This window comes from Manis javanica, chromosome 9 (genome assembly GCF_040802235.1).
Source record: "Manis javanica isolate MJ-LG chromosome 9, MJ_LKY, whole genome shotgun sequence".
NCBI classification, from domain to species: Eukaryota; Metazoa; Chordata; class Mammalia; order Pholidota; family Manidae; genus Manis; species Manis javanica.
Genome location: NC_133164.1, coordinates 25,546,094 through 25,559,918, shown reverse-complemented (window position 1 = coordinate 25,559,918; position 13,825 = coordinate 25,546,094). Strand labels below are relative to the sequence as shown.

The 13,825-nt window shown below is 36.3% G+C and overlaps 1 long non-coding RNA gene across 1 annotated transcript in view; it reads left to right on the top strand.

The window, feature by feature from the left end:
• The window catches only part of LOC140843360 (uncharacterized), a 64,340-nt gene that overhangs the window by 11,896 nt on the left and 38,619 nt on the right, over positions 1-13,825 (top strand). The gene's annotated exons all lie outside the window — the stretch shown is intronic.

Sequence of the window (13,825 nt, the reverse complement as noted above, 5' to 3'; positions counted from 1 at the left end):
TTGTTATGTCTCTATTATGTGTAGCCATTTTGCTTAAAGCCAGGAATACAAAAAAGAAAAGAGTATGTTTTTTGCCTCTGGGGCAATTTAGAGATTGGAAGAATAACAGTTACAAACAAATACTATGGAACATCCTGGTTTTGGAGCTTTGCTAACAATAATTATAAATGGTATCTAATGAGTGAAGACAGGGAACATTAGTCAGGGCTGGTGGGATGGGAGATGAGGAGAGGAAGGGTTTTGATGACTTGAGGCAGTGTGTTGCTGGGCATTCTTAGACTTGAATTCTTAGACTCGTGGTTTCTTAGACTAGAAACCACGCCAAGGGACCAAGCAGGAATCTGATGAGTTTATACAGAGGCAGTTCTCAAAGTGTAGACCCTGGACTTAAGCAGCTAGCGTCACATGGAACTTGTCAGAAATGCAAATATCATGCCCCACCCCAGGTCTGCAGAATCAGGAACTCTGGAGGTGGGGCCCAGCCGGCTGTTAGGCGTGCTGTAATTTGAGAACCACTAGCTTTAGATAGAGCAGGGCTTTTCAACTTAGCCTCAGAACCATCTGGGAGTTTAAAAATATGGTGCCTGTGCCTCAGCTCAGAGAATATGATTTATTTGGTCCTAAGGGATTGAGACTCCAAAAGTTTGGCAAATTTGTCTAAGGTCACATACCTAGTAGGTAAGAATTTATGCCTAGGTCAGGCTGCAATCAAGGTCCACATTTATCCCTTCTGATGCTTATTTACACCTGTCAAGCTGTGTGACAGCAGAGGCTGAACAGCCTGTCTTGTGGGCACCTGGGCTCACTATAAAAGGCCTCATTGCTCATTGTTTTTTTCTGTTCCCTCGAAGGAAAGAGTCCTTAAACAATAATCATGCCTGTAAATATGACTTTGTATGTTGAGATATGAGCATACCTTAGCTATGTTTGTTTTATGTTACTTGAAAAAAATTTGTTTATAAATCCATGTATCATCTAGACTTACAGTACACCCCTATTTTCAGCAAATCCAATATGTAAAATTTCCATACAGAACTGAATAATAGTAACATCCTCAGACAGCACAATAGTTTCACTTTATAAAATAATTTATGGCAGGGTTTCAAGGTTGTCACATGTAGTGTTTAACCAAATATACATGTGTACCACTTGTGGCCTTGAGATTTTTAGTGGTATACAAATGAATTTTCTAATGATTAACAGCTATGCATGATTCAATGTTTTTCTCTAATCTATCATATATATTATCTAAGCAATTATTATTTCTAAGCAAATATATATTATTTGATCTCTTGGGATCTTTATATGGATTGTCTCATTTAATCTGTGCTCATTAATCTGTAGCCTGCTGTAAGTACTACTATTCTACTTATTTTACAGATAAGGAAACTGAGGCTTAGGAAGATCAAGTAATTTCCACATGCTTTGTGGGCTTGGACATAGTAGTTTTAATTCAGGTAGTCTGAAAACAACACCTGGCTTTAAAGTGCTTTGGACTCCATGTCGCTGAGTATCTGAACATCCACGGCCCCTTTTCAGCAAAGCCTCTGCTTGGTTGTTCTTTCTTACGGATTGCCAATGGCAGCCAACTGCAGGCTGGTCAGCTGGGAATTTGGTGATCTAGGAGGTGGCCTGGGTGGAGAACTCTGTCTTTTAGAGATGTTCTTCATGAAGGTCTGTCTAATTGACCCAACTGAATGGTTTCTTTCAAAGAATTTTGAAACATATTAACCAGACAGAAGAATGCCCCGGAACTTGAAGAGAAGCAGAGAAGCAGAGATCCATCTGACTGTTGCTGAGGGTTTTCTTTGTTTACCTACTTCTGGGTGTTTTCTTATAAGAACTCCCATCGGTCAGTATAAGCTTGTTGTAGCTCTGTTCTTTGTCATCTCAAAGAGCCTGACTAATATAATCTCAGGAGAATCCAATGAGAATTATGTACATATGGGTGTGGAAAATTAAAAATTTAGTCCTGAACATCTCTGCATGAGTCAGAGACAATTTTATTAGCCTGGAGACACGAATGCAAGACTCTAACCATCATCTTTGACTTATTTGTACTGGTACCTGAAATAGCAAAAGGGAGGGTGTGAGTTCTTGACCCAGTTCTGCTACAGGGCTGCAAAAGGTCTCTTAAGGCACACATATTTTTGTAGAAGAGCAGAAGCTCATGCTTAGGAAGCCTTTATTAGAAACAGATAATTTATAAGTATGCTTCTATCATGTAGGTATTTTAGGATAAATTATGATTCTTCATATACCTTGAGAGAGACAGAGCATCTCATTTTCTTTTCCATTTGAGATTTCTATTTCAAACCTAGGTAGCAGCTCACCTATTCTGCCTAATGTGTAAACTGCTCAAATACCTGGAATCATAACTGCCTTCTTGAAAACTTGGCCATAGGCAAAAACTTGGAATAATACATTTTCATTCAGCATGCCAAGTTAGGATCTGAGAATATAAGACAGAGTCTTTGTTAGATTATCACAGTATTGCACAAAAGTGTAATATAACTTCAAGCTAACTCCTTTTGAAAGTAAAATGCTTTTCCTTAGTGTTTTACTAACCTAACTATCCAAGTCATTAGATTTTTATTATAATAGTACCTAGAATAATTAGTAGGACATCTGCAGTTCTTTCCCATCCATGCAATTTGCTTCAACACCACTATGTTAACAGCTGAACGCTTTATGTGATAATTATATAAGCAAATATAAGTAGAGTTTTCATAATGTATGTCCATAGAGAATATTCTCCAAAAACAATATAGGCTAAGCCCACAATTAAGCAATATTCATCTTCATGAAGATGATGTCACAGAGTCCAAAGAAGGTCAAAGAGACTTGGGAAATAGCCTTTTAAAGAGTTCTTAGACTACAAGTGTTTATTGGAAAGAACTCAAATAGTTTTATTATTCCAAAAACCTCAAGATAAACCTGACAAGAATATTTTGATCAAAATTTGATCAATTCTTTTTCTGAACTATTTGAGATTACTGTTAAGAGTAGAATTTCTGCAGAAGAAGACAAAAGTGTTTCTTTTTATTTGTGGTTTCATTTGAAAGATGGATCTACTGCACGGAAACGGGCTTGCTTTGGCAAAAGAGACCTCTATCCATGCCTGTACCCTAGCAAAGCAGACAGTTTCTTGACTGTGCAAGCAGAGATTGATGTTTCTGTTATAAAAATTTGCTTTGGCAAGAGCTCTTATTCTGTATTTACTTTTCTTCTTGTCGTAGGTAATTTAAACATGCATTCTTATGACACAGGAGTTGTCCAGATGGATGCGTGTTTGTCACACTGTCAGAAAAATCTGATTTTATAAATAAAGTAGCATAATGGCTCTCTACACCTGATATTAATGAGGAAAGTCCTTGGAATGAATGCTGTCTCTACATGGGTGCTAACAAATACCAGTCACCAGTTTTTATAATATGACCTCCTGACGATCAGACCAGTTGTGCTTAGCTTTCCTCGGCACACATTCCATTGTTCCCCAAGCTAGGGATACGTTTCTTTTCCTTGCCAAACACTTGAAGTCCATTCATTACAGACCTACCCCAAGACTTCTGTAAGGCTGTTTTACTGAGGACTGTGCATTTATAATAGAAAGAACAAGGATGTTGGTGCCAGATGGTTCCATGTTTGATTCCTGAATCCATCACTGACTAAATCAGAGCCTTTGAGAAAGTTACTTAATCTTTCTGAATCCCAATGTTTTCATCTCTATCATATAAGTAAGGTCTATGTCAAACAGTTTTTGTAAACATTAGATGGGATGAAGTTTTCTTGGCACTCCGTAAATTTTAGATACCTGAATTATACCATTTTATGATAATTTTCTTTTTAAGCAAATGGGAATTTATTTGTATCAAGTTTACTCATGCTCATGATTGAAATGTCCAAATGATTGTACAAGGTTTGCTTGTGGCCTACGCTGGTCCTCTACCACTCTTGTTCTTCCTAGTGCTGCAGGTAACCACTTCCAACTAGTTAAAATTCTTATTTTGCAACCTATTATTCTTGTGGTTTTAAGTATTAACTATTGACATGAAAGAGGGTGAAGCTTGCCTTTATAGTGCCTCATTATCCCTAATTCTTTCTCTCTCACTCTCTCTTCCTCTACAGCCAGTCTGTTCTAATGGATATATCATACTTTTAGTTAGATCGGTATTTAGGATTTACATTCTTATGACTATGTAATCACTAACCACAGGTGATGAGACTTAAGATATACTGTAATTGTTTTTCCTTCCAGGAAGGAGTGGTTAAATGTCTTGCTACCTTTTTTTATTTAGTTTTACACATACTTATTTATTATTGATCAAGCCTCAAATATCTATTAAATATCCAAGTGCTGTGTTCATGTATTTGATGAAATCCTTCTTGGAACTTTCTGACCTGCTGAAGTCTGGGCATGCTGCCCTCTGGGTCTGGTGCACAGCTCCTGTTCTCTGAACTCCACCTCCACCACCATCCTAAATATTTTCTCTGCCTCTTCTGTGTTGATCCTCTGTTTTCGGCACCACATGAGTTTGTGTTTTCTTTTGGAAGGTAAAGCATACGTTCCAGTAATTTTCTAAGCATGGATTCATGGAGGTGACTGGATGCATACATATCTGATGAGTCTTGTATTCCACATTCACATTAGTTGAAGAGTTTGTAGGATAAGAATTTTACATTGGAAAAAATTTCCCTTTAGGAAATGGGTTTAGTGCTAGGCTATGCTAAATTAAGTTAACATCACATAAATTATTTTCTGTCATATAGAAAAAGGAGCCCAGAATCATAGAAAGACAAAAATGTTAGTCATTTACGTTCACTTGTCCCAAGGAGGCCAGATGACACTACCTTCCTTCAGCTTTAGATATAAACTAGTGAGAAGAGCACCACAATGTCTGAAAAGCACTATAGATGGTATTCTCTGGTGTTGTAGCCGAGCATGTGCATGTTTGACATTATCACCCAAATGAGAGCCTTGATTTCAGTGTACATGTTGAAAATCCATGGAAATAGAGGCCAAGCAGCATTACTTAATGCCAGAGGCAAGGTGCATATAGTCACTCTATTACCTGGTTAGGCCTACAGTGTTTGGTGTTGGCTAAATGATTGAGGAGTCCTAGGATCAAAATAGTCAGGGCACTGAAATCCCACTTAATCTCTATTAAAACAATATAAAGCTCTTAGCTTTCTGGGTGGAAGCATGACTCTTAGCTTTGAGTCACAGAAGCAGAGCTCCTTGCATGAAGGAGATGGGGACTCTTGAAAAGTATACTGTGTCAGTATCACAATGCTTTTTGAAATCTTCCTTCTAGCCTTTCACAAAAAGATCAGTGGCTACAGCGCACTAAGGAAAGTGAAATATCCAGCCCTCTGGAAGATATTGGACATAGACTGACCCCAGACCAATTCTAGGGAACAACTGTCACTAAGATTTTCTGGTCAGTTGGATGTCAGGGGATAAATGAAATTTTGTTTAAAAGCCATTTCAGGTTGGATCCAATGAGTCTGCAAACCTATATGATTATTTCCTTAGTTCCTGTGTTTGGCTGATTTGATGATATATATATATATATATATATTCAGAAAATGGCAGATTCCCCAATCTTTCCCTGACACATGCTGATTAGACTATTACAGTGGGAATGGCCAAGTGGAAGCCTGTGGAACATGCTTCTGACAAAATGGTAAGTCAGAAGCAATGGCACATCACTGGGGGACTTTCAGAAAGGAGATCCACCATCAGGAACTTAGCCACAACAGTGGTGATTTCCAGGATATCTCCATTAAACTTACCTGTTTGATTTGTATAGAAGACAGACAGGCAGATACTTGGGAATGATAATGAACTAATATTTATAGGCATCTCAGGATTCCATTTTAGCTGCTATTTCATAAAGTTCTCTTTAGTGGGGCAAATAAACACATACCTGGAAGATGGTTTTCTCTGTAGCTAACAATATAACATTTTGTGGTCTCTATTTCAACAAGCAGAGATCACCAGAAGAAATCTGTTTTCACTTGGTAGAGATAAATGTAAACCTTTACCTTTATCTTTGTCAGTTCACTAGCTCTATGCCATAATTTAGTTCTCAGAGATTTTTTATTATCTCATTATCCCGTAGGATATCACATTGGTCTATTTTCATCATCTTATCATCTTTTACAACACAATGCTTGCATATTACATCAACCATGCTGCTATGGCCATGTAGTAGTAGTAAAATAAATGTTTTGCTCATACCTGAACTTGAAAGAGGATGAAAGATACATCATAAAATTCAGGGATCTGTTCTTTAAAATTTCTGGGTGTCTGAAGCTTGTTGTGATAGCTCCTCCAAAGTGCAAGTTTACTAGGGGTCCTCCTTAGCCTACGCTAATAAGGGAGAGATGCAATAGTTTCTGGACTCATCTGGATTTTGGATTAATATATAACACATGTGGATATGTAACTCTGACATGTTTATCAAGTGAACCACTTACAAAACTATTTATAGATAGTGGGGCCAGAGCAAAAGAAGGCATTCCAGCAGATTTAAGCTACAATACAAGCAGTTCTTCCCCTTGGCCCCTTAGGAAGCAACAGCTCTCATGGGGCTTGTGATAACTTTGGCAGACTGATATGTTGTACAAAGCTGGTACAAGCCCACATAAGACACATAAGACAACTAAGTAAAGTGTCTATTGCAAAGCCATGTCTCCTTCAGTTCACCCTTCAGAGCTTGGTAATGGTCTAAGGTGGAGACTGCAAGCAGGTGACTACAATCCTAGCTCCTAGAATGAACTGTTCTTGTATTGTTCTCCAAGCATAAAGGTGTGCAGACAGTTCTCCATCGACAAATTGCAGTGGCAAATATGAAATAGAGACTGATCAGCTTCTGAAAAGACAAGAAAGCTGCATAAGTAAGGGACTGATCCCTAATGCAGCTACTCCTTGAGCTCTACTTTTGTCCCTCAAGAAAGGCCTGAAGGGGGTGTTCCTATGAACATCTGATTTAATGGTAGGGGAAATCCAAGTTTGCTTTGAAGGTGAGAAATAAATTGCTGGCATGAGATGGCAGAGGGATAGTTTATTAGACAGCCCACCTGAGGGGTAGCATTGAAGGGAAAATAAAAATTTCTTAGGGATCTACACCAATTCTTACATAGTTGCTGATGACTAGACCAGCTAATCAGGGGATGGAGAAAGAATAAGACAGAAGGACTGGTGACAAATTGGCTTGAGGAAGAGAAATACAGCTGGTCTTCTTGGAACGGTCCGAAGTATGAGAACATTTGTGCCCTGGGTTAAAACTCACCAGAAGGATGCCCCTGTGGAGGTCTTTCAATAATCTGTTAGATTATCCTGTGGACGTTGATCACATCTTTTCTCATTCAACCCAGTGCTTGTTTAATAGGCTCATTATGAAGTAGTCATAACAACAGATACTGAGGTCAGGCATGGACTCATTAATATACAATTCCCCCAAGTGCAGCTGCTCTGACCACCACTGCAGCTGAAGCCCAGCCTGGCAAAAGCAGCAAGAGAATTTGAGCCCCTTGTATGTTAGCACATCCTGGAGATACTAACCTGTCTCTGGCAAACTGATGAACTGTTTTCAGGAGTATTCTAAAATACATTCCTAGGAAAAGGATTTGGTACAATATTAAGCTAAGCCAGATGTGGGTAAAATTGTAATATTTCCAGAATATCTCTCCTGGCTTTAGTCCATCTGCATATAGGTGTTCAGAGGTGGAAAAAAGTATGGCTTTAGTGCTTTTGCATCATTCCTCACAGGTGGAGAGAAGTTCATCTGCATATCAATGGGTAATTACCTGGGCAACCGAGGGCTTATCTGCACCTGAGAGGTGAGGGCAAGGGCTGGTTTTTGCTTCTGCCAGAGCAGGAGAGAGAACCAGCCCTGGACTGCAGTTTGTAACCAATAAACGGATTTTAAACCTTATTTCTCCCTTTGACTGATTTCGGTTTTTAGAGGTATTTTGCCCCGGGATTTCTTCTCCCCAGACTTACACCAGAATTCAAAGCTTAGTTTTGACTTAATAGAGCTTCCATAATTACATTAATTTCCTCCCTTCTGGGTACAGTTTTATTTTCTTTAAGTGATTCCAAAAACATCAAGGCATGGAAAGCACAGTTAACAGAGTTATGAAGACAATTAGAAGAAAAAAATGACCTAAATTTAGAGATAATGTATTATAATTTGTATGACTCAGAAGAAAAAATAAATTAGAAATCATATGGCTATTTGTTGTTTCATTACACACAGCTATTGCTTTTGATGAATTTGGTATTATCATTGAACACAAAGTACATTTATTAACAGTATACTTTAACTTTCTCAGTAATTATGATTTTCAAAAAGTGATGCATGACTCCAAAGCGAATGTCACTTGTTACTGATAATGAGATTTGGGCTAGCAGACATCCTTGCAAAAGAGGGCTTGTCCCACTTTTAGTTGGAGAAAAACTGCTAGTTTTTGTCTATTGGAAACACATGCTGAATCATTTTTCTGTAGGCAAATTTTCAATTAATAAACAGAAAGACCTCATGGAGATTAAATATCAGAAATAATTATTATATAGTCATCAAGAAGTTATTACAAACATTTCTTATCAAGGTTGTAATAAAATTATTTTAATTGAAGGAGATTTACAATAGAAACATTATAAATCACTTAATGAGAAAGGCATGAAAAATAAATTTAGGAAAAATGTTAATTTTAATATGAGTAGAATCATGATGATTTATAATTCTAAATTGCTGAACAATTTTCCTATTGTCCTTCTTCTTGTACTTATTCCATAGATTAAAAAGGGAGGTGTTTAAGTTTCTTCTAAATGATATAAAATATAATACATAAGCACTGCTTTGGTTACACATAGAAAAAATTCTTAGGAGTGCTTTAAAAAACAGTGAAACTAGTCAATATTTATTATTGTCTACTAGGTGAATGTCTCCAAATAGGGCTAACAGAAATCATAATTTCTGCTGTCAACACTTGAGGTAACTGAATAAATGAGGTTTAAATACATACAGCTAAATAGAACTTAAATGGTTATTTAAGAGAATGTAGAGAGGATAGCAAAGATAGTACATGTATAAGTCAAATTAATTGCTCATATAACAATTGCTATAGGAATTCAGTGAAGGGACAGATCCCTTCAGACAGGCTTGATCTGCAATGGGGCTACTTTTCAATAGGAAATCTAACTGGTTTCTCAACGTGCTTTCCTGGGATAGAATGGATAAAAGGGCAGAACATCATGGGCTAAGTCTTAAAACTTCTTGATTAAAAATATGCATAGCTTAGAAAGTTTAATTTTTAAAATATCACTGTTAACTAGAAATGTAAAATGGGTAGTCAGACATTAAAAGTAGTAGGATTTTACTTGCCATCATTCAAAGAAAGATGAGATCTGACTATTTAGAAGGAGGGAGGATTTAGATGGGTTGAAAGGAAGATTTCTATGCACAGAGCATGTTGGGCATGTGTAACAAGAAGATTCTGGGGATACTTATGGTAAAGGATCCAAAAATATTGCTTAAAGCAGTGACATCATAAAAGGAAGTAGTTGGCAATAAGGCAAGGAACTTGGGATGTTTGTTAAGGTCAAAGATGAAAGACCTTGAAGACCCAGATTAATTTAAGGTACAGAAATGAAGGATTGTGGATCTGATTTAGAAGAAATAAAAAACATGGAAGAAAAATAAAAATACAAGATAATAAAGAATGGTAACTTCTCCCAGCTTTCTGACAGGTATGTATCATTCTTCAAGATGCTTCTTTCTGAGGAACTTCCATCTCAACTAAACTCATAAGGCCTGTCATTCTAATAAAACCATCCAAAGTCAGTTTTCTGTAGGGTACACTTACTGTGTGAATTGGTAAATTGGTAAGGTCATGAATTTTCTGGTATAGTGGTTCATGGATGTTTGGAAGGCCAAAATCAGAGGTTCCTTTTTTAAAATGAAAATAAAAAGGTATTCAGGAAGGGCAATCAATTAAAAGATATGCTCTTCCACCTTAGTTGAGTGTTTTCTCTAAGAACTTTTCCAAAGAGTAAGACTAGATGGCATGGAAGAGAAGGCAGGGGCCAAAGAGAGAGAGGTATAGAAACATTAGTATCAGCTCAATCTTCTGCTAATTCCATGTGGGTAAACACATGAGAAGAGGTGCTAGCGTGGAGGAATTAAAACACTGTTTTTCTGGTGCCAACCATACTACTTCAATATTGCCCAGAGCCAGCTGATTACCACTCTGCTTTCCCCAAATTGCCTTGTCAAACAGGTTTTTTTTTGAGTTATTCTTACAACTTTTTAAAAACATTTTTTACTGAAGCATAGTTGATGCACAATATTATAAAGGTTTCAAGTGTACAATATAGTGATTCAACAGTTACCTACATTATTCAATGTTCATCTCAACTAATATAGTTACTGTCAACCTGAAAAGATGTTACAGAATTATTCACTATATTCTTTATGCTGTATTTTCATCCTTGTGACTAATTTATATAATGATCAAGATTTTGTGCCTCTTTATCTCCTTCACCTATTTCACTCACCCCACCCCAACTCCTCTCCCATGGTAATCACCAGTCACTTCTCAGTGTCTATGAGTTTACTGCTAATTTGTTCATTTTGTTTTGTTTTATTTTTAGATACCACATAAAAGTGAAATCACATGGTATTTGTTTTTCTCTGCCTGGCTTATTTCACTTAGCATAATACTCTCCAGCTACATCCATGTTGTTGCAAGTGGAATGATTTATTTTTATGGCTGAATAAGATTGTGTATATGCATCACTTCTTCTTTATCCGTTAATCTATTAACAGTCACTTTGGTTGCTTCCATATCTTGGCTACTGTAAATAAGATGCCAATAAACAAAGGAGGCATATATGTTTTTGAATCAGAGATTTTGTTTTCTTTGGGTAAATTACTAGAAGTGGAATTATTGGGTCATTTGGTATTTCTATTTTTAGTTTTTTGAGGATACACCATACTGGTTTCCATAGTGGCTGCACCAATTTACATTCCCACCAACAGTGCAGGAGGGTTCCCTTTTCTCCACATCTTCACCAACACTTGTTATTTCTTGTCTTTTGGATATGCGGCCAGTCTAAATGGTGTGAGGCAATATCTCCTTGTGCTTTTCATTTTTATTTTGCTGATGAGTAGTAATGAGAGCATCTTTTCATGTGTCTATTGGACATCTTAAGTATTCTTTGGAGAAATGTCTGTTCAGGTCCTCTGCCCATTTTTTAATTGGCTTATTTGTTTTTTTGTGTGTGTTTTTATATATTTTGGATGTTAACTCCCCCTTATCAGATAGATCATTTATGAATATATTCTCCCATGCTGTAGGTTGCCTATTTGTTTTGTTGATGTTTCCTTTGCTGTACAGAAGCTTTTTAAAAGTGTGATTTACTTCCACTTGTTTTTAATTTTTTTCCCTTATCTGGGGAGACACATCCAGAAAAAAATTACTTATGCTTATGTTCAAGAGATTTTTGCCTATGTTTTTGTCTAAGGGTTTTATGGTTTCATATCTTATAATAAGGTCTTTAATCCATTTTGAATTTACTTTTCTAAATGGGATTAATCCAGTTTTGTGTAGGAATTAATCCAGTTTCATTCTATTGCATGTAGCTGTCCAGTTTTCCCAACACAAGTATTGAAGAGACTGTCTTTTCCCCATTGTATATTACAAGTCCTTTGTCATATATTAATTGACCATACATGTAATGGTTTATAACTGAGCTCTCTATTCTGTTCCATTGATCTATGTGACTGTTCTTGGATTTCCATTTTTTTGTGTCTTCTTCAGTTTCTTTCATCAGTGTCTTACAGTGTTCATAGTACAGGTCTTTCACCTCTGTGATTAAGTTTATTCCTAAGCATTTTATTCTTTTCGATGCAATTGTAAATTGAATTGTTTTCTTGATTTCTCTTCCTGCTAGTTTATTGTTGGTATACAGAAATGCAACAGATTTCTGCATATTGATTTTGTATCCTGCAATTTTGCTGAATCCAGTTATTAGTTCTAATAGTTTTCTTGGTGAAGTCTTCAGGATTTTCTATAATGTAGTATTATGTCATATGCAAATAGTAACAGTACTTCTTCGTTACCAATTTGGATGCCTTTCATTTCCTTTTCTTGTCTCATTGCCATGGCTAGAACTTCCAGTACTACATTGAATAAAAGTGGTGAGACTGGGAAACCTTGTCTTGTTCCTGATATTAGAGGAAAAGCTTTACACATTTTGCCTTTGAATATGATGTTAGCTGTAGGTTTGTCACATGTGGCTTTCATTATGGTGAGGCATGTTCCATCTTTACCCATTTTACTGAGAGTTTTTATCATGAACGGATGTTGAATTTTGTCAAATGCTTTTTCAACATCTATAGAAATGATCAGATGTTTTTTTATCCTTCCTTTTGTTAATGTCATGTATCACATTGATTGACTAATGAATATTGTACCATCCTTGCATCCTTGGAATAAACCCCCTTGGCCCTGATGGATGATCCTTTTGATCTATTTTTGAAATTGGTTTGCTAATATTTTGTTCAGGATTTTGCATCTATGTTCATCAGGGATATTGGTCTGTAAATTTTTTTTTTTTGTAATGTCTTTGGTTTTGGTATTAGAGTGATGCTGGCCTTATAGAATGAGTTTGGAAGTATTTCCTCCTCTTCTATTATTTTGGAATAGTTCAAGAAGAATGGGTATTAGCTCTCCTTTGAAAGTTTAGTAAAATTCACCTGTGAAGCTATATGGTCACGGACTTTTGTTTGTTGGGAGTTTTTGATTACCAACTCAATTTCATTACTGGTAATCAGTCTATTCAGATTTTCTGTTTCTTCCTGGGTCAGTCTTGGAAGATTGTATGTTTCTAGGAATTTGTCCGTTTCTTCTAGGTTCCAGTTTGTTGGCACATAAATTTTTGTAGAATTCTCACAATTCTTTGAATTTCCATGGTGTCACTTGTAATTTCATTTTTGTTTCTGATTTTATTTGTCTCCTTTTTTCTTGATAGGTCTGGCTTGGGGTTTGCCCATTTTGTTTATCTTCTCAAAAAACCAGCTCTTGGTATCAATTTTTTTCTACTGTTTCCTTATTCTTTATTTTATTTATTTCTGCTCTTATCTTTATTACGTCCCTCCTTCTATTACCTTTGGTCTTTGTTTGTTCTTCTTTTTTAGTTCCATTAATTGTGAAGTTAGACTGCTTATTTGGGATTCTTCTTGTTTCTTGAGGTAGGCGTATATGGCCATGTACTTCCCTCTTGGAACCACTTTTGCTGCATCCCACATTTTTGAATTTGGTAAATTGGTAAGGTCATGAATTTTCTGGTATAGTGGTTCATGGATGTTTCTGTCTCCATGGATTGTTTGATTTCCTCTTTGATCTGCTCATTGATCCATTTATTATTTAGAAGCAAGTTGTTTAGCATCCATGTGTTACTGTTTTTTTTTATCTTAATGTAATTAATTTCTAGTTTCATACCACTGTGGTCTGAAAAGATGTTTGATACAGTTTCAATCTGTTTTAATTTATTGAGGCTTTATTTGAGTCTTAATATATGAACTTGAGAAAAATGTGTATTCTGCTGCTTTGGGTGGAATGTTCTGCATATATCTGTTAAGTCCATCTGGTGTAATTTGTCATTCAAATTGTTTGTTTCCTTATGTATTTTCTGCATGGATGATCCATCCATTGATGTAAGTGGGGTGTTAAAATCCCCTAATATATTTGTGCTGTGGAGTATTTCTTATTTTAGGTCTGTGAGTATTTGTTTTATATATTTAGGTGCTCG